Source organism: Mustelus asterias, chromosome 5 (genome assembly GCF_964213995.1).
Source record: "Mustelus asterias chromosome 5, sMusAst1.hap1.1, whole genome shotgun sequence".
Lineage (NCBI taxonomy): Eukaryota > Metazoa > Chordata > Chondrichthyes > Carcharhiniformes > Triakidae > Mustelus > Mustelus asterias.
Window position 1 is genome coordinate 49,788,124 of NC_135805.1, and position 24,743 is coordinate 49,812,866.

Below are 24,743 nucleotides of genomic sequence, written 5' to 3' on the forward strand. Positions count from 1 at the left end.
TGCTTGATTGCTACCCCTTCCACAAACATTCAATCTCTCCACCACCAAAGAACAATGGCAGCAATGTGTACTATCTACAAGATGCATTGCAGGAACTCACCAAGCCTCCTTAGACAACATCTTCCAAACCCACAACCACTAACAAGGACAGCGGATATCTAGGAACACCACTATATGGAGGTTCCTCTCCAAGGCACTCACCATCCTGACTTGGAAATATATCACCATTCCTTTACTGTCACTGGATCAAAACCTTAGAATTCCCTCACTACCTACACCTCACAGTCTGCAGTGTTTCGAGAAGGTAGCTCATCATCATCATCTTCTCAAGGAATGGGCAATGAATGTTGTCCAAGCCAGCAACGCCCACATTCTGTAAATGAATTTAAATAAACAGCAACACTAGGCATACCAGGCACATCTAAAAATGAGATACTAACATAGTGAAGCTACAACGTAGGATTACATAAATCCTAAACAGTGAAAGCAGCACACAAGAGTCAGATCTATGCAAAATGCCACACCCATGGATCAGATCAAAGCTGTGCAGTCCTCTTACATCCAGTCATGAATAACAATGGACAATTAAAAAGCTAACTGGAAAAGGTAGCTCCATGATTATCCCCATTCTCAATGAAGGGAGCCCACCGGCACATCACAGCAAAAGACAAGCCTAAAGCATTTGCAACCACCTTCAGCCAGAAGTAGAGTGAAATTCCCTTCTTTGTTCTTTGAGATTTCCAACATTACAGAAGCCAGTCTGCAACCAAATCAATTAGCGCAAGTGATACCAAGAAATGTGTACCCACACTGGATACAGCATAGGTTATGGGCCCCAACGTCCTGGCTATAGTGGTGAAGACTTGAACTCTCGCTGCATGTGTGGCCATGCTATTTCAATACAGTTCTAACACTTGCATCTACCCAAAGTGGAAAAGTGCCCACTGTCCACAAAAAGCAGGACAAATCCAATCCAGCAATTGCTGTCCCATCAGTTTGCCTCAACTTTCAGCAGCACCCATTCATCAATATTCAGTTTGAGATCTGCCAGAACCACTCGACTCCTGACCTCATTGCAGCCTTGGTTTGAACATGGGCAAAAGAGTTGAATCCAGAGGTGAGGGTGACTAACTTTGACATCAAGGCAGCATTTGACAAAAATAAATGGCAAGATAGAAATCAGTGGCAATCGGGCAGGGGTGGCTAACACACATACACTCTCCAATGGTTAAGTCATAACAAAGATGATCGCAGCTGTTTGAGGCCAATCATCTCAGTCCCTGGATATCACTGCTGGAGTTCCATAGTGAGGGTCTCCTAGGCGCAACCATTTTCAGCTGTTTCGTTAATAACCTTCCCTCCAAAGTCAGAATGCAAAAGTTCACTGATGATTGCACAATGTTCAGTTCCATGCATGGCACCTCTGACAATGAAGCAGTCCACGTTTGCATGCAGCAAGACTTGCAAAACATTCAGGTGGCACTAATAAGTGACAAATAACATTTGTGTCACACAACTGCCCAGGTAATGACCATCTCCAACGAGAGAGATCCTAACCACCACCCTTTGACATCACTATCAACTACCCTAGTGAATTATCATTGACCAGAAATTTAATTAGACCAATCACAAAAGTACTTTGGCTGGCTACAAGATCTGGTCAAGGGTTGGGTATTCTGCAGTGGATGACTCATCTTGACTCCCAATGCTTTTCCACCATCTAAAAGGCACAAGTCAGGAACAAGATGGAATGTTTTCCATATGCCTGCTAGTGTAGATCTAACAACAGTCAAGAAGTTCAACACTATCCAGGACAAGGCTGTGTGGACCTTAAACATTCACTTTTTACATAATTGGTGCAGTATAGCTGGAGTCTATATTTACAAGTTACAATGCAGCAACTTGCTAAGGAGGTTGGCACCTCCCAAACACAAACTCTGCCGCCCAGAGGGATATGGGCAACAAGGAACATAACCACCTGCAAGATCCTTTCCAAGTCATACATTATCTAGATTTGGAACAATATCACTTGTTATCCCTTTATCATCAGGTCAAAATCCTGGAACTCTCTACCATTCAGCACTTTGGGAATATCTTCACCATATGGAATGCTGTGTTTCAAGAAGGGAGCTTGCCACCATCCATTCAACAGAAATTAATGATGGGTGATAAATGGAAGTCTTGTTGGCCACAAACCTATCCCATGAAAGAATAATAAAACCAACTGTATTATTTCAGAAATAAAGTTTTTTTAAACGTTCATTCATGAGATACAGGCATCGCTAGCTAGGCCAGTACTTATTGCCCATCCCTAATTACCCTTGAGGTGGTGATGGTGATGCCTTCTTGAATTGTTCTAGTCTATTTGGTGTAGGTACACCAACAGAGCTGCTAGTAAGAGAATTCCAGGATTCTGACCCAGTAACAGTGAAGGAATGGCGATATAGTTCCAAGCAGGATGGTGTGTGGCTTGGAGGGGAATGTGCATGAGTATGGAGAAAGGTATTAAGTATTAGGAATGGTACTAAGTCACAATGCTCATTGAGAGCCAGTGCAGACACAGTGGGTCAAATGACCTTGTTCTGCACTGTAACAATACCATGTTCCCATGTATCTGCTGCCCTTGACCTTCCAGGTGGTAGTGGTCACAGACTTGGAAGGTGCTGTGGAAGGAGCCTTGGTGAGTTGATTATTCTCTTATTTGCCCCAAGAGTTTGGCTGATGGAGCATAATGACATTTGAAGTCATTCAGGTTGAAAGGTCAGAGCTGGATTGAAGGAATTCCATTGGTCTTCCTGCGAGAAGAATGTAAATTTGCTAACAAACTGTCTCCCAAAAAATACCTTTCTTTACAAAATCAAATCAAGACAAGAAACAAGTGTGTTAAAAACTGCAAATATAAACATCAACAATCGCTAATCAAGATCTACTTCATGCAGACCAAAATGAAACTTCAGTGAAGCTAAATATCTTGCTCTCGACAGACAGCAGCAGAAGTCCCTTTTCACCAAATGAAATCTATGACTCAACTTATTTGCCTGCTGCTCACATTTCATGTGAGATATTAGCATTTTTCTTTTTTTGTTTCTCTGAACAGGAACTCAAATGCCCACCAAGTCTGGAAGTTTGCACCCGTTCACCATTTATCTATACTTTAAATCTGCCTACGTTGTGAGTGATGTATTTTTTCACCTATACAATGTTTCAGCATGGGCCTGAAGACACAAGCCTTAATCAATTCTATTTCAATGTCAAGGAGCCCACAAACTGTGAGAGAGTTCCATGAAGGTTTGGAAAGCCTGTAATTAATACGTTTCAGGACTAATTTAGATGTTTTGTCATTATAAGTCTGATATGCAAACATCAATTCATTTCACAAGTTTGATGGAAAAATTAGAAACTCTACAATTACAGAAAACAGTGGAGCACTTGTTTAAAACAATCATTCTATCCATCTAATCACTGAGGAAAACCTTTTTTTCCCCAGCACTATAGTGTGAATTCCTGAGATACACACTAAGCATCAGCTGGATACAATCTTTATTCATGTCAGGCAGGCCAGACCAAATAATAATGGTATGTGTAAGCAAATGGATCATGTCTGAAAATAAATGTTCCATTGCTTAAGCTGTAAATATAGCCACAGGTGCCAAAAACACCTTTTCCACAGAATAAAGCTAAATTTTTGATCCTGCCATCATCTGGTTTACACTAGACTTTGGTTCCTTTGGCGTTCATGTCAGAACATCCCAAGAAACGCGCATATGCTGAGATTTGCAGGATGAGGTCTGTAAAATATCTCAAGATTATTGGGTACACTGTCGGATCCTTAGAAAATAAAAGCTCCTCGGACTTTTCAGCCTTTCCAGTCCCTGGCTTGCCCTACTTTCGAGGTACGTTGTTCCAGCAAGTGGCTTCTGGTTATTCTCCAGTGATAACAATACATCCTTGATGCTTTTGTTTCATTCCATAATAAAATAATACCAATGAATTTTTTGAAAGGATCTTTCCATATTTCAGTAAAAAGTTTGTAATGATTGTGTAAATAAAGCTGCAAAACCTAATATTTTATTAGAAATTCCCACCCACCAAGATCTATTACCTTCCAATACAAAAATACAGTAAAACAAAAGATTAGGGATGAGCACAATGGAGACTCGAAACAAAAACCGATGACAATTAAAATTAAGCCAGTTTAATTACTGTAATTTAGAAATTGTGTAAAATATTGGAATCCTCCACCATATGCAGTCTGACCAGGACGCTACCTTAATTTGAATCAAGTTTTCACTTGTACTATGATAGATTGTTCTGATAGATCTGGTTGCTGAAGTCCTCCTACTACCCCAAAGGTCATGTTGATGAGAGCATAATTCCTTTTGGAGTCATCCATGTCGAAAGGGAGGAGCCATTTAAGGCAATACCCACTGGGGTCCACCTGATAGGTGGTTGCGGGTTCCGCTATTAACCACTCAGTAAATGCCTTTTGTTACAGAAGCATCCCAAAGGCATGTTATAAACTTATAAATAGAAACATCAATAATAGATAACCATGATTTGCTTGATGGTAGGTGATGTTGTTCATCTTAAAGTAAACCAATACCCAAACTAAAACAAAAAGTGCTGGAAATACTCAAAAGGTCCAGCAGAATCTGTAGAGAGAGAAACAGAGTTAACATTTCAAGTTGAATATGACTCTCATAAAACTAGAAGAATTAAGCCCTGATGGTAAATAGAAGGTCTTCCCTTTTCCTCTGAATGCGTTGGATTGGATGTATCAAAAAATCTCATTATTAGGGTAAATGTATGGTGTGAGGGGATAGGTCTTGACGGGATTGTTGTTGGTGCAGGCTCGATGGGCTGAATGGCCTCCAGCACTGAAGGGTTTTCGTGATTCTACTGTGAATTCATAGTTGTGCAAAACCCGAAAATCCAGTACAAGGTTTCCTTCTTTAAAAAAAATGTGTCCCCGTTTCTTTAGTAGACAAAGACACGAATCCCCGGTCTGCTTGCATTCCTGGATGGTTTACTGAGTATGGGCACCCAATGTTTCGCTCTAAGCCGCTGTGTAAAATTCTCTCAAGTGGTGTGTGTAGCTATGAAGGAGACACTGCTACGACACAATATTATAGCATCCACCACGGCTGCTATTTACGTTGAAATTGAATGAAAAGAAAAAACAAAGCACACAGGTCTGAATTTGTGCCAGAAGTACAAAGTTATCACTAGCCTGGGCAAAAGGTCAAAGTAATAGAGTATATTAGCAAAAGAACAGAGGTCCAAATCTACCGTTAAAGTTCAGAACCTCTATTTCCGACCCTGAGCAGAAAACAAAATTAACATTCACCTTCTAATGGAGGTTGGGGGGGCGGTTTGCAAAGGGGAAATCGGACAGGGGCAGTCAGTTGTGTAGTTGCCCAGACATTTCTAACATTTCCTGGGTAACTATCCAGATAAGTAAGTTGAAACTATCTAAGTCTCCAACTCTTTCGGAGTTGGAGACTTTTTTGGAGAATAACAAGGAAAGGAACTGCCCATCAGAAGATCAAACCTCCCAGGCAATTCTTACAGAACTGTTGCGCTGGGACTTCCACAGGGTCCCATAGCACTTCTTCTGGGGTAGTCTCTGATCACCCAGAGATCAGAAGATGTCACAAAGGCAGCCATCAACAAAATCTATAAAGAACAACAGGATTCTGTCTTGAAAAGAGTCAGAAGAGACATGAAATGGTTACACACTTCTAAACTCAATGACACTGCAGCCAAACTTCTTGAATAGTTTATGGCAGCATGCGATAACAACAAACAAGGAATTTCAGGACAAATTTTGCTGAAAAATGCCTTCAAAAATGAAGATATTAAGTTGAGTGATCTATGCTCAATATGGAATATATTGAACAATGGCAAAGAAATCTGGTGAAAAATGGAGCAAGATGCATTGTGACTTCTTCTGGCACCAATATGGTCAAATCAGAGATAATTTATCTTCATGAGTAAAAACAGGTGGTCAAAATGTTTTGAAATCCTCACCATTCGCTAGATGCATCCTTTAGGGTTTTAGTCAGCAATCTTGGACAACTGCATTTCTGAGGAGCACTTGATCTCTGGACAGGAAATTTCAAGTTTCAGGATAAACGCAAGTTAATCATTAGAGATAACTGCCCTGCATATCATGAAAGTTCCAGCCTAACAAGTGTGGAACTTATTGGTCTTCCAAAAATACCAATTCCAAGCATCATCCAATGGGACAGTTCAGTTAACAAACTTCTGAACGGTCACGATGAGAAGTTTCTGGCTAAAAAAAGATTAGTTGCTTACAAAGTTAAGATTGAATTCTCAATTAGTTTGCTGGATGCAATGAATTTCCAGAAGTTGAGGTCATGTGACTCAGAGGTACATTGAGACCAGATGGAGAGGCAGAGAAACAGCATGTCATGATTTCTTTAAAACATTACAAGTCAAATTTTTTACAAATGGAGAGAGAAACAAATAGGAAGGGATGGGGAGAAGAGCTACATGTTTAAAGTTAGATGGTCTCAAGAGTCATTATTTTCATCAGGGTGATTTGCACAATATATGGTCAAACCCATATGGTACTACATACCACTTTAACACTGAACCTCAGGAAAGCTATATTATTTTGTTGGTTAAGGTACAGAGGTAACTCAAGTTGAAATACTAGGCAGATCTAACTGAATGGTAAACTAAGTACTTTTATCTATTATTGGTTAGTTGGTGGATATTTTTCTCACTGGTTACAGCATACACAAGGTTAAAATTGAGTAGAAGCTCCAGAGAATATAGCTTACAGTCTGGTATTCCAAAAACATAGATTTATGCGTGTTGACTTGTTTGTTACTGACCAATTAGCATCACCAGGATTGCTCTTGTGACTGCACGGTAAAATGTCCTCGGATGGGGATAGATTTCACAGTTAATTCAAAGTATTGGAAACAGATCACTGGATAAAGCCAATCAATTCATAATCAAAGGAGCTGCATTCACTATGCTTGGCTACTATGGGTAGATGTCATTTTAAATCCTAAATATGGTTGATTATATAAATGTAATTATGAGAAATATAGCTTCCGTGTCTTTGCGCTGGGAATCTTGGAAAGAATTTGGAACTCCATCCTGGATGACATTATAGGAAGGCGGCAGTTAATTTGAGCAGATCCAGGTCTTTCAAAGGTTTTATGTAGAAAATTAGCACAGAATTAACTTTGTTGCAGTGATTGTAAGAAAATGAGTAAAAGCTGCATTTAGCGTACATCTACAATATCCTGAATTGTTGCACGTAGGAACACTGCATACAGCGTTCAGGTCAAGAACGTTCAGAGCGAGGAGTGGATAATTGAGCCATCGTGGCTGAACTGACGTGGTGAGAGGGAGAAGGAGAGAGGAACATGGAGAGGAAGAGAAAGGAAGAGAATGGAAGAGAGGTTAGGATGAAGAAAAGGGAAAATGAACAGGGACAGAGGAGAAGTAGCGAGGGATACAGATGGAAAGTTCTGGGGAAAGAAATAGGAGCGAGTGTGACTGGCACCAGGAATTACGATGTCGTGGGGGGTTACAGATAGTGTGACATGAACTCAAGATCCCGGTTGAGGCCGTCCTCATGTGTGCGGAACTTGGCTATCAGTCTCTGCTCGACAGTCACCAGGCAAGAGTGTTCTCTTCCTGTTGGGGAACACTTCAGCGGTCATGGGCATTCGGCCTCTGATCTTCGGGTAAGCGTTCTCCAAGGCGACCTTCACGACACACGACAACGCAGAGCCGCTGAGCAGAGACTGATAGCCAAGTTCCGCACACAAGGACGGCCTCAACCGGGATCTTGGGTTTATGTCACACTATCTGTAACCCCCACGACTTGCCTGAGCTTGCAAAATCTCACTAACTGTCCTGGCTGGAGACAATAAACATCTCTTTAACCTGTGCTTAACCCTTTCCACTCACATTGTCTGTACCTTTAAGACTTGATTATCTGTAAAGACTCGCATTCCAGCCATTATTTTGTAAATTGAGTTTGTGTCTTTATATGCCCTGTTTGTGAACTGAAATCTCACTCACCTGATGAGGGAGTAGCACTCCGAAAGCTAGTGGCTTGTGCTACCAAATAAACCTGTTGGACTTTAACCTGCTGTTCTGAGACTTCTTACCAGGAATTACAGCAGAAATATCAAACTGAATGGGAGTCTGATAAATTATCTGGTAAAGCTGCAGACTGGGAGCTGCCTGGAGTTGGCAAAGTCAAGCTGATGTGCACAGACTGCTTTACTGAAGAACGTTTCAGATCTATCTGTAGGCAAGTTATTGCTGTGTCAGATAAGAGCCAATGAGTACAACTACAACTGTATTACACTGAGGTGGTAAGAATGAAACCCAAGTCAAGATAATGGAAGCACAGTGTGCAGGGATCCAAAATTTTCTGGGTGACTGTGCGGAAGGCGAGATGATTTCGGCTGACATTCCAGAGGGGGGTTAAAGGCAAGATGATAGGAAATTTCAATGCATGTTGACAGTCAATTTTAATATATCAGATATTCAATAAATTTGTCCGATGGTTTACACCTCCCCGGAGTATATTTTCCTAACTGCAACATATCATGTCTTCAGTAAGTAGCAGACATGCAGTGATATGTTCTCTATTCAACCAGTAGCTCTCACTACATAAAACCAAAGAAGGGGCAGATAAAGCCACACTCTGGTTTCCTCACAAAAGCTTGATTGCTGAAAGTAGCCAGTAATAGTCAAGCCAAAGAAATATCAAGCAGTAAGAATGTAAAACCATAACAAAAGATCTGAAACCTACTTAAACAAAATGTCATTAGATTACTGCAATATTTCTACTCAAGTAAGGCATTATGCAATTCTGTACTTGTGTTAACTTTCCCTTTGTCACTTAGCCATAAATTGAAAAAGTGTTCCACTCTCTAGAGGCACCCAATGAAATGCCCATTCTGATCACAAACCAACCCGCACGTGCGGTAAGTCAGTGAGCTGTATTCTTTAATTCATAGCTCAAAACCATATACAAATCAAGTCAATTAAACACTGGCCACTGTACAGTAACAACATCTTAGTGTCACTACTTAAATTTCATATATCAGAGGACAAATGTTTGTTATCTTAATTTTAATACTCGAGATGTTGAACAGTACCATTTGAAACTCCAATTAGAGAATGTTAAAGTGCTCAATGGCCCCAATAAGATTAAAACTAAAAACCTGGCTACCTTTCAAAAAATCCCCCTGAAATAGGTGATAATGGAAGATTATGTAAATTATTCAAAAAGCAATGCAAATACTGTTAAAAGCACTTTTAAGACACGATATGAAACTAGCAAATGGCCTAATTTTAACAATATTTTTAAAACATGCAGAAAAAAGAATGATTCAGATTGCCATAATGCAAAAACATGCTGCAGCTCAAGTGGGTTAGCCATAAATTTGTCCCCATGTTTCCAATGCAACAAGTTCCTCATCTTAGCTGGACTACCAGGGAAAAGACAAAAGGGAAAGTACATAATCTGAGAACAATCATAATCACAGCATTCTTGATCATTTTCCAATAACGGTGAACTTAAATGGCAGTGATTGAGGTTTACAAACAGATAACCCACCTAACATCTTGTCTGATGAATAATACACACTGAAGTTGCACTGAATACTTCTGTGCTTGTAGTTCTAACACCATGGGTGGAATTTTCAGGATGGCGTGCGCTCCTGGCCAACCCAGCCAACTCTCAGACCCATTGTCATTTCATGCTCAATTGAGCTCTATTGGCAATAGGCAGAATTTCACTTTGCTCTTTTCCCTCTTTGCTGAGATGAGGAACTCATTATGCTGGAAACATGGGTACAAATCTGTGGCTAACCCACTCAAGATGCAGCATGTTCTTACATTACAGCAATCTGACTGGCCCACAGCTCTCCAGCTCATTCAGGCACAGTGCTGTAGTGGCTAGATGAGGTACTGCCAATCTTGGCATCGGGGAGTAGACCATGGGAAGAGCCAGAGCTCCCAGGTCCCCTTGGGGAGGGCACCCCAAATCCAAAGGAACCTTCAGATTGAGGCGCACCTCTCCTTCATAGAATCCTTACAGTACAGAAGGAGGCCATTTGGCGCATCAAGCCTGCACCAAAAACAATCCCCTGCCCAAGATGTGGACTGATTAATTTCTCGCTTTCCCACCCTGCTCTTACCCGCACCTGCCAGCCTAAAAATTGAGGCTGGGAGAGCAAAGGCCCTTAAGTGGTAATATACTAGCCACTTCAGAGCCTTAATAGAAGGAAGGTCAGGTTTCCCGCCCGAGGACCTGCCTGCCTGCTCCACCGTGAAATTGGATCTGGGTTAGAGTGGGCAGAGAGGGATCCTGTTCATGAAATTTTACGCCTCTCCCCTTCTTCCACCCCAGAACCTGCCTGGGAGGAGTGTAAAATTTTGCCCCACAGTTAGAGTCTGGGAATGGCAGGTTAATTTCCCTAAGAGATAATAGAGAACCAGCCGGAACTGTGCAACAATAGCAGCTTTCATGGTCATGGATTTTCTTCACATTGTCCCATGGTGGAATTTGAACTCCCAACCCCTCTAGTTCATGCTACCACACATTTTCTCTTCATTGACATCGGTTTGGTGCCGTTGAGTCACGTGTTTGTGGGTTTAAGCCTCACTATGTGCTTCAGTATACAATTTAGGCAGACAGATAGAGAAACACTGTTCCAACTGACAGGACAGTGCAGAACCAGGCTGCATCATTTTAAGGTGAATGAGAAAATAATCTAAATATTGCTGAAAAGAGAGACATGTCGCTGAAGCTTTCCATCTTGTACTCATCAGGATGAATTCAAGAATGCAAAATTTCAAATGATAACAAATGCCACTGCAGGAGAATAATGTGCTGACTGACTGGCAAGTCAACGCTGTTTGGACAAGATGTTGCCTTGGAGAAAACAACAGGAAACTATAGGTTCCCCAAACTTCAAAAGAACTAATAGGAAAATGTATTTTCATGCAGTAAATGGTCAGGATCTAGAATGCACTGCTTGAGAGTGTGGCGAGGTCAGATTCAACTGTGGTTTTCCAAAGGTAATTGGATAATTCCCGGAGGAGAAGAAAAATTTCAGAGTCACAAGGAAAGAGATGGGGACAAGGACAAGCTGAGTTGCTCTTGTAGAGAGAGGGCAAGGAAATAAGGGGTCAAATGGCCTCCATTTGTGCTGCAACTATTCTATAATTCTATGGCTTCACTGCAGCAATGAAGAATTATTTAATTTCAAAATCTGCCATCTTTGGCCTGAGACAATAAACCAAGTCCCACCTTCCTGTTTGAGTGGACATGAAAGATCCCCTAACACTACCTAAAGATTTTTTGATATCCTGGCAATTACCCACCCTCAATAAACACTAACATATTGGTCATTAATTTGCTATTCACGGGAGTTTCTTGTGTACAAAATGACAGCCATTTTTTGCTTTTAAAATGGTGGCTGAAAATTGTTTTGGTTGCAAAACACTTCAGCATGTCCTGAACATGTGATAAGATATATAACTGCAATAAACTTGGTAGTACTCTTGCCTGAGTCACAAGTATCCAGTTTCAAGTCCCAATCCAAAGTTTGGCCACAAAATTATGGCTGACACTCCAGCGCATTGAGGTGATGCTGCACTGTCAAAGGTGTCTTCTTTAAGATAAAACATTGCCTGCCCCGCCCCCCCCCCCAAACCTCCAAACCCAGCAACAGACTGCAGAAATCACCAGCAGAAATAGATCAGTAACTAACCTCATTAGAGAGACCCTTTCTGCTACTGAACATATTCAGCTGGACTACTGAGGTCACAAATGGCACTGCTAGTCCGCCACAACCTGCACACCCGGTAAGGGGGAGGCGATGGCCTAGTGGTATTATCGCTAGACTATTAAACCAGAAAATAAGCTAATGTTCTGGGGCCCCAGGTTCAAATCCTGCCACGGCAGATGGTGGAATTTGAATTCAATAAAAAAAATCTGGAATTAAGAATCTACTGATGACCACAAAACCATTGTCAATTGTTGGAAGAAACCCATCTAGCTCAATAATGTCCTTTATGGGAAGGAAATCTGCCATCCTTACCTGATATGGCCTACATGTGACTCCAGAGCCACAGCAATGTGGTTGACTTGCAACTACGCTTAGGCAACAAGGGATGGGCAATAAATGCTGGCCAGCCTGCGACCCCCATATCCCACAAATTAAAAAAAAGATACAGTTTTGGACCCGAAACAACACCCAAAATGCTGAAAACATGAACATTAGGCAAACGCATTTTGCATCATTTTTTGGACAGCGTAGAGCGAGTTTTTTATTGATTTGGTTAACACTACGCTGAACCAAATAGCACATGAAACTACCAGTGGATTCTCACATTTTTAACATATCACAAATTAAAGGGATTCCCTCAAAGAATTCACAGAAATGAACAGTGTCATTTATTTGGTAAAACTTATTTTAATATTGTTTCCCTAACTCCAAACACTTGAGCTTTGCTCAATCCCCAAGTTCATCAGTAACATGTCTCTGTTAAATATTTAAGTTTGACAATTGTTTTAGATTTCCATTTTGTGTAAGAATTCAGCAGTTTGGTTGGGAATACCCACGGTTATTGTTACATTTGAAGCCACATTTTCAACTTCAAAATAACAGTTTTGTGAAACAAATGATTTGCACCTAAACAGACTATTATCCTGTGATTACACTCCTGCAATTTGTTGATTTAGCTTATTTGGTTAACCCGAAGAAACACAATTCTCATTTTTCCTCCATTCCAAAAGTGATCACAAGGTTTTGCTTAAATATCAAATTAAATAAATAATAATGATGAAATAATATATTTTTTTTAAGATCCGCAAGACTGTTCTGTTAGAGCAATTGTTTCATTAAGTTTCTACATCAATGAGCTTATTTCTTTCTATCTTGACTCTTTCTATTGCTCCTTGTTCAGACTTCCCACCTACATCGGGACTCTTCCAACACCCTACATATTTCAACAATTTCCAGTTTCCTCGCTCTAACAATCTCCTCTTCACTATGGACATCCAATCTCTCTGCTCCTCACCTCCATCCCCCACCAGGGCAGTCTGATGGCACTCCGCTTCTTCTTTGAACTGAGGCCCAACCAGTTCCCATCAGCACCCTCCTCCGCCTGGCTGAACTTGTTAGAACAATTTGAACACTTCTTTTCTCCTAGTTAAGCTTGTCTTTTTGAGGGGCAAGTGGAACAATCCTTGTCCCAGCCCTACGCGGGTCTTCTCCCACAACTCTTTGTCCGGTATACTGATGACCATATCAATGCTGATTCCTGCTCTCCCGGGTAATCGGAAAATTTAATCAACCCTGGTTCCAATTTCTATTCTTCTCTCATCTTCACATGGCCCATTTCCGACACTTGCGACGGCACAGTGGCACAATGGTTAGCACTGCTGCCTCATAGCGCCAAAAACCCGAGTTCAATTCCGGCCTTGGGTGACTTTGTGTGTGTGAAGGGTCTGTATGGGTTTCCTCCAGCTGCTCTAGTTTCCTCCCATAGTCCAAAGATGTGCAGGTTAGGTGCACTAGCCATGCTAAATTGCCCCTTAGTGTACTAAAATATTTGGTTACGGGATTAGCAGAGTAAATATGTGGTGTTACTGGAATGGGGCAGAAGGGTGGGTTTGGGTTGGACGCTCTGTCGGTGCAGCCTCAATGGGCTGTATGGCCTCCTTCTGCACTGTAGGGATTCTATGATTTCCCTTCCCTTTTTTGACTTTTGTATCTTCATTACAGGGGATCGGCTGTCTACCATTAATCATTATAATCCACCAACTCCCAGTTACCTCGACTACACATCCTCACACTGCCTTCTGAAGTATTCCATTCCATTCCCCCAGTTTCTCCAACGCATTTGTTCTGATGATGTAGCCTTCCATACCAGCGTTTCTGATATGTCTTTCTTTTTCGTCAACTGAGGATACCTACCCCCCATTGTGTTCACAAGGCCCTCAACCATGTCCGCCCCATTCCTCACACTTCCAATCGCACTCCTTGTCTTCACATGTCACTCCACCAGCCTCTACCCTCAAAAGGATTATCCTTCACCATGTCTGCCACCTCCAAACAAATCTTTCCCTCTCTTCCCATCAGCATTCTCCCCTCCATGATATTCTGATCCAATCCACAATGCCCCCACACCTTGTTCCCTTCCCACAGCACCTTCCTAGGCAATCGCAGGCGACGTAACACCTGTGTTTTTACCTCCACTCTCCTCACACGATCCTGCTCCCATGTACACATGTCTGTCCTTGGTCTGCTGCAACGTTCCAGTGAAGCTCAATGCAAACTGGAGGAACAGCATCTCATCTTCTGGCTAGGCATATTACAGCCTCCCGGTCTCAGCATCGAATTCAACAACTTCAGATGATTAGCTCTACCCCACTTCGACAAATTTGTTTTCATTGTATTTAATTTTTTAACTGTTCTCTATCTTTTATTTCTTTACTGTCTTTCTTTATTCCCCCCCCACTCTTATCCCCCCTTTCACCTCTCTCCCACTCAGTCGTCCCCCCTTCTCCCCTCCCCCCCCCAACCTCCCGCCACATATCTTCATCTGTCACAGCTTGCCCTCGGATTTCAGCTTCTCTGCCATTTGGCCATTCACACCTATTCTTTCTATCTACTGCCATTAGCAGCCTTTCCCCTTGTTTTTGTGGCTATGACTCATCTTTCATTCTCTCACCCTGCAGTATAAAAATCTCCCACTTTCTATGCCTTTTAGCTTTGACAAAGTGTCATCCGGACTCGAAACGTCAGCTCTTTTCTCTCCTTACAAATGCTGCCAGACCTGCTGAGATTTTCCAGCACTTTCTCTTTTGGTTTCAGATTCCAGCATCCGCAGTAATTTGCTTTTATCTGCTGACATTCTTACCTTTCCTCAGCTATGCAGTGTCATATTCAACTCAGAAGTTTAAATCTGTTTCACTCTCTATAGGTGCTGCCTGATCTGCTGAGTATTTCCAGCACTGTCTACATTTACTTCAGATTTCCAGCATCTGCAGCATTTCGCTTTTATTGAAATAAAAAGCACCCCATTTTCAGAAACATGAGAATTAAAATATTGGAAATCCATCAGTATCTTAAAACTTGGGACAAGCTAGTATTTTAATGCAAAGGACTTACAACTGAAAGATTTGTCTTTCTTTTTGCAGTTGTGTATTTTCAGGATTTATTTTGAAAAACTTAATTTTTGGAATGTGGGCTTTGCTGGCAAAGGTCTGCGTTTATTGCTCATCGCTAGTTGCCCTCGAGAACTTGGTCATGGGCTTGATTCGACTGATTCTGCATGTGTAGGCTATAAAGCAATGCAGGGGTGTCTTGAGGATGTGAGAATGCTATATAAATGTAAACTCTTCCTTTCTTTTTCTTCAGCTTAGCATGAAGTCATCCAACATGTCTAGTTTCAAAAATGAGTTACAAATGTTCCATCACTAGGAAATTAAGTTCCAATAACTAGAAAGTAAATCCTGGATTTTGCAGACAGCAGCAAAGGAGTGACACGTGCCATTCACCATACTGACAACTGCCCAGAGCTTGAGCGCTTTTCAGCCTAGACTTACTGTCGTCTGGCACCTAGTCCAGTACAGCGCCCTCTTTGGGGGATCTGTGACATTTAAGAGCAGGGAAAGAAACAACTAAAGCTCTTTAAACTTATGGAGATTGAAGAATCCTCAGACACAAAATCTAAATCAGGAAGTATAAACCAGGAATTATACCTAAACCATGGAAAGAAAGCAAAATAAAAATTAGGAAAGATGGGAAAAGAGAGAGGAAGAGCGAGATAAAAGACAGAAAACATTACACAGAATTTTTTTTAAATCTCCAATACTGTAACAATTTCCATAGGAATGAGACTCTGCGCCTGTAAAATTAAACTTTCAGGGTCAGGGAGACTGTTACGGCACTGTAACTGCTGAACAGTCATTTACACCCGAATGTGCCAGCCACAACTTTTTTGCCCAAGTGTGCAGAGTGATTTAGTAGTGCAACTTCCCTTGCATTGATTTTAATGCCGTGCCTATCAGCAAAGTACTGTTAGCCTGTGGAGTAGTAGGGTAACTCAGACCACAGCTTCTGGATTTCCAAATTTAACTGTGAACACATACTCTGGAAGCTGTTGTCCAATTTACCTAATACAACTCATTTTCTGCAACGACGTTTGCCTCATCAACATCGATTGGCTGGACAGCTAGCACAGATTCAATTCCCGTACCTGGCTGAGGTTATTCATAAAGACCTACTTTCTTAACCTTGCCTCTTGCCTCAGGAGTAGTGATCCTCAGGTTAAATTGCCACCAGTCAGCTCTCCCCTTCAAAGGGGAGAACAGCCTATGGTCATCTGGGACTATGGCAACCTTACCTTTATTCTCAATGCAAAATCCAGGCCATAAACATTTTTTAAAACCGAATTTATTCATGCAGTCCAGAATCCATAAGACTGATTGGCAGTTGCATTACAGCTTCAAAATGTCAATATGCAAATAAAATTGTAAAATTTAAATTCACTGATTTAACATTTATATAAAAATATATACTTGCAAGTAAACTAATTCATTTGAAATGTACACAAATTTTAATACTTGGATCAAATCATTTTAATTTTCCAATTTTTGTCAAAATCTTTCACTTTTTAAAAAATATATAACATTAAGTTTCAACCATAAAACATGCTACGGTCAATATCAGTAATAAACACAATAAGTTAAATCCTTGCAATAGATTTTGTATTTCAAGGCTGAGTTTACTCGAACTTTCAGGTCATGAAATTGCAATTGTATTGGGCATGTCATGTCATTTTCAATAGCAAATACAGCCATCCAATCTTAATTTATTTACAACTGGACTTTAATTAAACCATTTTAAATTGCCAGGTTGTAAGTTGCAGAATGAGATTCATTCATGGTGCAAAAGGTATGGGCGTTAAGTGCAACATTAATGAAAGGAGCTTCTGCAAATTAAGAACTCAATCTTCTTCATTTCACCATTTCTGACAATTCATCAGAGCGAAGAGAAATAAAGCTTGACCAAAATAGCTAACATGAGGATCAGTCACATACACTGGGTTTGAAACTAGCTGACTCCAACAAATCAGACACATTGTGGATTGGCTGCAGACTTTTCACTAATCTTCCTTCCACTGAAGTTCACAGAACAGTAGTGCAGACTATTTCAAAGATTTGTTTCCTAGTCTCCCTATTGCTTTTACTTGATTTGAAATTAAAAACTGTTACAGTATTTTTGAAGTCAATGGAAAACGAAAGCAGGCACAGTGAAAAAGCAGCAGCTGATTTGCTATGAGACCGATTTGCACTGCTGGCATCGCAAAATCTCCCCCCTCCCCCATTATATTTGATTTAATAGTTTACCCCCTTTTTTATTGACTTAATAACATCAGCTATGACATAGTAAAATGGAAATATCTGCTAACATCTTCGTAACAGGTCCCTATGGCACAAAAATGGAAAAATATTAATTCATCACACAACCTATAATGCCTTTCCCTCTGTTGAATTGCTCAGCACAAGACGTATAACAACATTATTTTAGAATTGAAGATTTGTACAGTAATTGGTATAAATTTAAATGATGATCTTAAAAATAACTGTTCTAAACTCACACCCAACATTCTCCCAGTGAAGTTGGTCTGCATGTTCATCAATTGTGATATAAAGAACGAGCTTGGATATGAAGCAATTTGAAAAACTGTGGCAAGTACCAAAAAGACTATCCAGTTTTCACCCATCACTATCATCACCAAGTATCACCACAAGTTGCACCCCTTTAGGCTTTGTTTTTAAAGTTGTTGCATTATAATCCTCTGTAGAGTGCTCTTTACTTGACACTAGGAGCACTGCAAAGAACATTTTTTCAAAGTCGCTATCCAGTTCTGGCAATAACTGAAGAAATTCTTGCAAATTGGAAAGTTGCTTTTCACTATTAGAATTGTAGAAAGATTACAAATACTTTGAAGCTGTACTTCTGTAAACCCATTTTGGAAAATTAGAAAAATTAAAAGTAAAAATTCACAAGTTTCATAAAGATTGGTCCAGAGAAATGCAATCCTATCAGAGTATCTGAAGAATGAAGATTTACATTTAAATTAGCTTTGCTACAGAGGTAAAGTTCAGTACAACATCACAATTGATGGTGACCAGTGACTGAATTAACAAATTTTTGTGTGGAACATTTGCCAATAACCTTTTTAACAAGCGTCAACAGCCTGAAATAATGCTAGTACTTGTGAATTCATTGAACAATTTCCCTAAAATGATTCTGGTCTGGTCCAAAGCATTCCTAACCACACAAAAACATTTTCCAGTGTAAACACAAAGTGAGGCAGCATTATATTAGTCCTAGTCTCAAATAAAAACTTTCTTCTGGCTGGCCTTTATAATATCATCTGGAGAAGGTGTACTGAAGTCAAATGGTTTGATTTCGAACAAAGGGCCCTGATCTTCTCCCTTTGTTTCTGGAACTTGTCTGCTGTATAAAAATGTTGTGTGAATATTAAGTAAAGTTTGTTTCTTTTTCTTTATAGGGTTCTGAAAACACATGGCAAGAGCAAACCAAGAAGGCTCAGCACAACAATGTTTCGTCCAGGATGTGGTCCTTGTTCGCTTTGAAAGTTTGTGATTGCAAATACTTGTGTTCCCATTAAATGCTTTGTAATTCACAGCTTTTTTATTCTGGCCAATAGACTTTTTAACAAACGTGCTTGGAAGATCAATCTCTGGTTCTGAGGCCTTTTTCTTTGTGAGCACATTTGAATCAGTCGACTGTTGCCCTACTGTTTTTCCTGAATGCTGAATTTCACATGTGACAAAATGGGCATCCTTTGCTTTTGAATTTTCAGGCAATTGTTGAATATTTTCTGTGATTAAATCGAACAGTGACATATTTTCCAGTGCAGGAGTGTTCACTGGTTTGGATGTTATCAAAGATGACAAGGACCCTGTAAATGTATCTGCTGTGGTTTTAGTCTGGGATTCACTGGCTAACTGTGCCAATGATAAAGACCTTAATGGTAATATCATACTTTGCGTTGAAATTACCGACTGGCCCACCAGAGGAACTGAGAGAGAATCGGAGCTGCTTGGACTATTTTTTTTATGTTCCTCAATAAGATCAGCTAAAGACGGACTTCCATATTGATGAAAGGACAAACTATTATCTCCCACTATGTCTATGGGACTGCTCTGGGCAACTGTAACTAGAGCATCATCAAATCCATTACTTTTTTGCTGGTGTTGGTTCAGTTGCTCAACTAGATTCAAAGCTCCAAGTGAAGTTGCTAAGTTCTCAGGGTTTTGTGATGATGCAGTTAAAGAGCTAGATTGGCTATGATTGGTGTTTAATGCTGTTAAAGATAGTTTTGAGGGGGATGTAGGGGAGGGTTGCAAGATTCTTTCAGTCTTATTTTGTGTCAGGAAAGACAACTTTGATACGTCTGCTGCAGGCTCGATAGACTGTTCGACATCCAGCACTGTAGGCAATTCTGACAAATTGCAAAGAGGCAGCAGGGGTGGATTCAAATCTTGGTGGTCACTGCTTTCACTGGCTTTAATCAGATCTGCAAGATTCATAACTCCATGTGAACTTACTGCAGCTTGGTCAGCCAACGGGCCATTTAATGTCTTCATATTTGTCTGCACCACATTTGGGGTTTCTTTGATCATTTCCAACAACGAAATGCACTGTGCTGAGGTTTCCTCTCCCTTATTTGCACTTTCATTATTAATAGATTCACAGGCTGCCACAGGAGCAGACACACAACTTAACTCAGACTTGGTCGATAACAGAATACTCAAATCAAAAGTTGAAATATTATCAGTGTCATCTAATAAAGTTACTGGTAAACATGGATCTTTGTGTTTAGAAGCTACTAATTTTGATGAGTAAAATATGTCTCCTTACCTTACGATAGCCAGAAATGGTCAGAAGGTGAACAATAAACCAAATAGGAATTCAGAAGCCCAATGGCAATCCCCAGTTTTGTCAGATTGGAAGAGGACGGGGTCACAAAAGAAGTGAAAGGAAAAAGGCATTTGTTATTAAACAATTATTTTCAACAATACCAAATTCTCAAAGCTAACTAAATTTAATATATAGCAACAAACTCCTGTGGATGCTGGAAATCTGAAACAGAAACAAAATATGCTAGAAATACCTAGCAGGTGAAGCAACATCCGTGGAGAGAGAAACAGAGGTAAGGATTCAGGTCAAGAATCTGAAGAACGATAATCAACCGAAAGCATAATTTTTTTCTCCCTCTAAAAATGTTGCCTGACCTGCTTAGTATTTCTAGCACATTTTATTTTTAACATTAAATTCAGAATATTCTCATTTTTATATGTAACGATATAGTTAAAAGAAATTAGGACCACTTTATAGAACTTAAAATGGAAGTACCGACTTCTTCCCAATTAGAAATCATTTAATAACATTTAGATAAGCAAAATTTACATTTATTTTGTGGTCAGCAGGATGTCTGACACTCAGAAGCCTAAAGCCATCATTAAGCCCCAAGCCAAATCCACATAAATAGAATGTCTGTTCTCTAATATTCTGGAAATACCTTCTGACAGTAACACACCCAAATGAAGCAGAGAGAACCTGCGCTACTTAAATCATTCAAGTGGTCACAAGTGGTCAACTGAAGTTCAGCCAACAAAAAGCACACAGCTTATTTTCATAGAAGACTAGCAAACTTCCTTCTGCTGCCAACACCACCTCTCTCCCTAAAAACAGTCTGAGATCAAGCCAGATTATTCACAATCTTGGTGTTGCATTTGATAAGCTGAGCTTCCCCTTATTCATGCCATTATTAAGCCCACCTATTTCCACCTCTATAACACCATCCAGCATCGCTCTGTCTCATCTCATCTGCTGCTGAAGCCCCCAATCATGCCTCAGTTATCTCTAGACTCAATGATTACAATGTACTCTTAGCCGATCTCTCATATCCTACACACTGTAAACTTGAGTTCATCCAAAGTTCTGCTGCCTGTTTCTTAGCTCATAACAAGTTCTATTCCCCTATCATCCCTGTGCTCACTGACCTACATTGGTTCCCAGTTAAGCAACATTTTGACTTTAAAATTCTCATCTGTGATTTCAAATCTCTCCTGGCCTTGCGCCTATCTATGTTCTTCCAATCCCACAACCATCAAAGATATCTTGCACTCCTCTAATTCTGGCCTTCTGTGTATCCCTAATTTTAATCGCTCCACTATTTTTGGCCGTGGCTTCAGTTGCCTAAGCCCCAAGGTCTGGGATAATTTCCCGGCACCTATCTTTCTTCCTGACTTTTCACCTTTAAGTCACTCCCTTAAATCTACCTTTCTCCAGCTTTTTGGTCATTTGACCTAATTCTTCTTATGAGAGTCAATGACATACTTTATTTCACAATGCTCCTGTAAAGCGCCTTTGGATATTTCATTCTGTTCAAGGTGCTATATAAATACTTGTCATTGGTAACATGCCCTGCACTCTTGCCAAGGCCAATACATCATTTCTACGGTGTGATGCCTAGAACTGTACACAGTACTTCAGATGTGCTCTGACGAAGGCTTTGCACAGCAATAAAACATCCTCTCTTTCATAGTCTAGCCCTTTAGCTATGAAGGCTAATATTCAAATAGCCTTTTAATCATTTTTCTTTTAAACATGACCATCGTATCTTGGTGAACTGTATATATGGGCTCCTAAACTTCTTTGGGTCTCCACTGTTCCTAGCTTTTCAACATTTTAAAAAAGACTTGAATTTATTCGTTTTCTGGTCCAGAATGGATTACCTTACACTTAACTGCATCAAAATCTATTTATCTATTGATTATAAAAATTGGGAAAAATCTTCAATAGAAATATATATTTTTAAAATGTATTTGCCAGTTTTGCCCACCCACTCCATCTCTGTAATTTTATACTCCCGTCCCCATTATTTACCATATTACCAATCGTTGCACCATTGGAAAACTTGGATGAATTGCCCTGTATTGTGTTATCCAAGTGGTTAATATTGTAAATAGTTGAGGTTGAAGCATGGATCGTTATGAGACAGAATGGATTTTCAACTTACTGAGTTTGACCAAGGAGGTTCGAATCTCCCAATTTGGAGCCAACTCAATACAAAATACCTTGCTTACCACCTTCTCTTCCTCCCACCCCCACTAGTACTCACTATTTGATTATAGTTAACTGACAAGTACAGATTAGGAACATGGCCTCAACATTTTTAGTACTTCCTTCCTTTGGTCCAGAAAAATATTTCAAGAGGTTTCATTGATACACTACTAGTCTCCAGGTTTGGCACCCTCAACCTCCGACATGTTCAATCTCCAAGTATATCTACAGCAACCAAACTGGGATTATCTGTGAACACCAACTCTCTGCACTCAAAGGCGTGCCTCATCATGCTCTTGGCTTTCAACAACCAAAGAGAGCCCTGACTTATTGCAGTCTGCTTAAAAGAAAACGCAAGACCATGAAATTGGTTGTCAACAAGTTCCTACAGTTGCACTATGGCTCTGGGTGCAGAGAAAGGCAAGTTACAAGAAAAGACTTTGGAAGAAACTTTGACGCCAACATTATGTCTTCTGCAATAGGGCTCAAAGCAAAATACTGAACAAACTGACAACGGATTTCTGGAAAAAGCAGAATTGTTATGTGAATGGTCCATTCCTGATGTACCATACCAGATGAACAAAGCTGAAAGTTTAAAGATTTGTGACAACTCTGGCAAAATCTGCAGTTGTTCACTGCATTGATCCAGCAGCAGCAGAAACACCAAATGTGTTTGGAATTTAATGCCAACATTATTCCAAATCACTGACTGTGAATGCTGAAAAGCTGGGAGACTTAGACCTTTGCCTGCAATACTTCTTGTCATGTATGTCTGTATTCTTTAATGCTCCATAATAAAATTTTCAATCCATGTAAAACAAAATGTAAAGCAAAAATCAGAAACAATTCCTAAGCAGCACAGTGTGCAGAACTGCATTTAGATTTGGGATCATAATTTTAGGTTAACATTCATGTTACATAAGTCCTACAACAAGAGAGAATCTAACACTGAATCCACACTTTCAAATTCCTGTGGGCAACCACTGACCAGAGACTGAACTGAATCAGCCATATAAATACTGTGGTACAGAAACAAAGATGTACAGAAACAGGTCAGAGGCTACAAATTCTGCAGCGTGTATCCCATCACCTGTCTCCCCAAAGAACTGACCGCTATGTACAAGGCACAGGTTAGGAGCTAGATGGTATACTCTCCACTTGCCTGAGGAGTGCAGCTCTAACAACACTCAAGAAGCTCTACACCAATCAAGACAAAGCAGCCCGCTTGATCAGCAGCCCATCTACCTCCAATGTACACTGGCACTAATGTGTACCATATACAGTAATATCCAAGGAGATCGGCCCACAAATTTACGCACTTACAAACATACAAATTAGGAGTAGGCCACTTGGCTCTCAAGCCTGCTCTGTCATTCAATAAGATCATGGCTGATCTGAATGCAACCTTAACTCCACATTCTCAACCACTCTGGTAACCTTTCACCCCCTATCAGGAATCAATTTAGCTATGCCTTAAAAATGTGTATAGACTCGGCACAGTGATTAGCATTGCTGCCTCACAGTACCAAGGACCCGGGTTCAATTCCGTCCTCGGGTGACTGTGTGGAATTTGCATGTTCTCCCTGTGTCTGCGTGGGTTTCCTCCGGGTGCTCTGGTTTCCTCCCACAATCCAAAGATGTGCGAGTTAGATTGATTGGCCATGCTAAATTGCTCCTTAGTGTCGGGGGACATACATGGGGTTATGGGGATAGCATCTGGGTGGGATTGTGGTCGATGCAGACTTGATGGGCCAAATGGCTTCCTTCCTTATGGTTCTATGGACTCTGCTTCCACCTCCTTTTGAGGAAGAGTTCCAAAGACTCACCACCTCAGAGAAATCTGCGTTAAGCGGAATTTCATGACAGCCGAAGAGGCCCCATTTTCACAAGAAAGCAGCCAATATGCCTACAAACACAGTTTGTGTCAAAAACAACAGATTCAAGTGCCAAATGAAAAGACAGCAAAGGTGTACATATGAAAATTTATTCAAATTATTATTCTTTATTCAATTTGTTTATTCAATTCACCTTACAATAGCCTGACCTTGCAAACGACTGGAGCTTTGCACGGAAAAATATCAGGGGTTCACTCAGGAAAAGCTCCAACTTTTTTCTGCCTAACGTGCAGACTTTAGATGTGCAGAATACAGCCCACCATGTCATCAGTGCAGTCAAACATATTTTTATACAGTAGTGTGAATTCCCAAAGCATCCTTGTGGCCTTTGCAACATCAGTTAGGGAAACAGGTAGGCACATAGGTGGGCACTCATCGACTCTTCAGAATCATTGACCTCCTCAGCTGAAGACTGTACTGCATTATTGATTGTAACGTCTGTCAGTTCTGTGGGGCAGCATACAACATCTACTTCCAGCCAAGTTTCCATGGTTGTCTCTGCTAGAATTTTCATGTTGGTCTCCCACAGGTGAGCAAAAAAATGCCTCGTCATTGGATTGACTGGCCTCACCCTGCTCCTTCTTGTTCTCAACGCCTTGTGCAGTCATAATCTCTTTGAACCCAGTGTGGTGGAAGCAGTTGACAATTGTGGCTTCTT

At 40.5% G+C, this 24,743-nt stretch overlaps 1 protein-coding gene and 1 pseudogene across 3 annotated transcripts in view; one reads left to right on the top strand and one right to left on the bottom strand.

The window, feature by feature from the left end:
- The window catches only part of hbs1l (HBS1-like translational GTPase), a 149,056-nt gene that overhangs the window by 85,400 nt on the left and 38,913 nt on the right, over positions 1-24,743 (bottom strand). The window contains exon 1 of one of the 3 annotated variants that reach the window (XM_078212567.1): positions 19,670-19,783. The exons of the other annotated variants lie outside the window; for them this stretch is intronic. The gene's annotated coding sequence lies outside the window, so the exon portion shown is untranslated. Of the gene's footprint in view, positions 1-19,669; positions 19,784-24,743 lie in introns of those variants that run through there. 3 annotated transcript variants of the gene reach the window in all.
- Positions 22,110-22,787, top strand: LOC144493920 (large ribosomal subunit protein bL35m pseudogene; annotated as a pseudogene).